Source organism: Octopus bimaculoides, chromosome 11 (assembly GCF_046866305.1).
Source record: "Octopus bimaculoides isolate indiv1 chromosome 11, ASM4686630v1, whole genome shotgun sequence".
Lineage (NCBI taxonomy): Eukaryota > Metazoa > Mollusca > Cephalopoda > Octopoda > Octopodidae > Octopus > Octopus bimaculoides.
The window spans coordinates 79,711,333-79,713,716 of NC_142938.1; the positions used below are offsets into that span (position 1 = coordinate 79,711,333).

General features: G+C 35.6%; 1 non-coding gene across 1 annotated transcript; it reads right to left on the bottom strand.

Moving 5' to 3' along the window:
- Positions 1 to 1,026: 1,026 nt before the first annotated feature.
- On the bottom strand, positions 1,027 to 1,099 carry Trnar-ucu (transfer RNA arginine (anticodon UCU)). The gene has a single exon. It is a non-coding gene; the product is annotated as a tRNA-Arg (tRNA).
- Between the last annotated feature and the right edge of the window lie 1,285 nt (positions 1,100 to 2,384).

Here is a 2,384-nt window from a genome sequence, read left to right on the forward strand (position 1 = left end):
CCTTCTCCGTTCTCCCCCTCTCTCTCTTTATCTGATTTCCTGCCTCTCACACACTCACACCTCCCACCTTCTCCTTTCTTTAATGTGCTTCATTCTCTAAGATGACTTTGGGTCACACTGTGTCACCAGATCGTTGAAGTCCTCTCAACTAACTTCTGCCATTTCAACAAAACAACAACAATGCAAAGCACATTATGGATGGGACTCCAGAGAAAGAGAATCCCTGCCTCACCCTTTTCCTCCTCTCTTTTTTTACTGGGAAGCATGGAATTTCTAAAAGAGACTGTTTAGGTTTAGAAGTTTTCAACCAGCGTCCATATAAGATTGGGGGGGGGGGGAGTCCACACAACAACAAATTAGTAAATTGGGGATCCACAACAAAATTTTAAGGGTTCCTGAAAAAATTATGCTTCAGATGTATATTGGTAAGGATTACAAGAAATAGCTGGGTTTCTTTCTCTAACATTTTACATAATTCAACCTAAACAAGTTAATGTCATCATCATCATTGTTTAACATCCGCTTTCCATGCTGGCATAGGTTGGACGGTTAGTCTGAGGACTGGCAAGCCAGGAGGCTGCACCAGGCTCCAATCTGATCTGGCAAGGTTTCCACAGTTGGATGCCCTTCCTAATGCCAACCACTCTGGGAGAGTAGTGGGTGCTTTTTTGAGATAGTGCCTTATTTTGAGTAAGAAAATTTTTAACAATAAATCAAGGAAAAAAAATGATAACGAGATGGTGGACTGATAGAATGGTTAGAGATCAGAGAAAATGCCTTGCAGTAGTTTTAAATCCAATCAAGGTCCACTTTGCCTTCTAATTTTCTGGGAAATCAATAAAATAAGTGTCATTTGGCTCTGATTTTAATCAGCATATTCTTTCCTACCTATTTACATATATCTATATTATTCTGTTAAGAAAGTGGGAAAGAGCAAGTCAAGTGATAGATTTGTGTATCTAAATGCTATTCGAGTAGATCACACTATCACATACAAATTTTCTTGACAATTCATAAAAAAGCAATCATCCCTGGTGGGGCTCGAACCCACGGCCTCTGGATTAGAAGTCCAGCGCGCTATCCACTGCGCTACAGGGACTAAGTGCTTACGTCCAGCGACTGATTCTGTAGTGTAGCAAATGCAGTAGCGAGATGAAATATATTGCGTTTACTTAGTGATTACATAATGTTCTATAATGTAATTATTTTGGCACTACTGAATGCATTCTGCAGACACTCGTCTACTTTTGCATTCATTGCTGAATATCTCCATGTTCTTTAAAGAATAATTAGAACTTTACTGGTCCCTTATAATTAAAGGTAAATTTAAACTATTTTTCGGGGCAAAAAATTACAAATTGAAAACAAAAATAAACGTGTATGAAAAACGTCCTGTACGCCACGTATAATTTTCAACCCAGATTTCAACTCCATGACTTTTATTCTCAATTAATGGTTTTATTTTAAATTTAATTTTAAATAGATTTTCATTTATTTTTAACATTAATTACTAATAAGGTGGAGGTAAAAGTCTAATTATGTTTAAAAAAAAGAAACAAAAATATCCCGATGTTATCGGCATGAATAGCTTGGATTGATTGATACTGTAAATAAAATAATATCCTCTGTTTGAATTGTTATATATCAAACCTGTTTCACAAAATATGAAAGAAAAGCAGTTGAAACTGACATCAGCAGTTGAGTTAATCGTCAAAGATGAAGGCCAAAATCAACATCGATTGGATTCGAACTCAGAACAATGCAAAAAAAAAAACAATGCTACTGAGACACTGAAGAAAGTTTTGATCAACGCGCTACCGATTCTGCCAATGAATCACTTCTATGGTATTCAGCCTTCGGTATTCTATACTTCTGAAGGCGGTCGATTTCAGTTGTAGAATTTGCTACTATCTTTTAAAGTCATTTAAAATTAGACTTACAGGAATTTAATCACATTACGGGGGTGTTAATTTAATTACTATATATATATATATATATATCACTGGACATATTAACAACTGACGTTTTCGGATTCCTGGTGAATATGCACGTGACTTGTTTGTTTATATAGCAACAGCGCAGGAAGCAACGGAATTTCGTTAATACGCAAAAACGTTAATGGTACATAGATTTTGAGAGAAAGGCAACAATTAAATTGAATTTAATGTTATCGAAGCATTCCTATCTATCTCTTTCGTTTTCAGATTTGATGAATATGCATGTGACCTCTTTGTTTATATAGCAACAGCGCGGGAAGCAACGGAATTTTGTTAGATCATACGCAAAATGTAGAAGGTACATAGATTTTGAGCGAAAAGCGAAACAATTAAATACAATTTAATATTATCGAAGCATTACTATCTTCCTATTGCTTTGCATTTTTG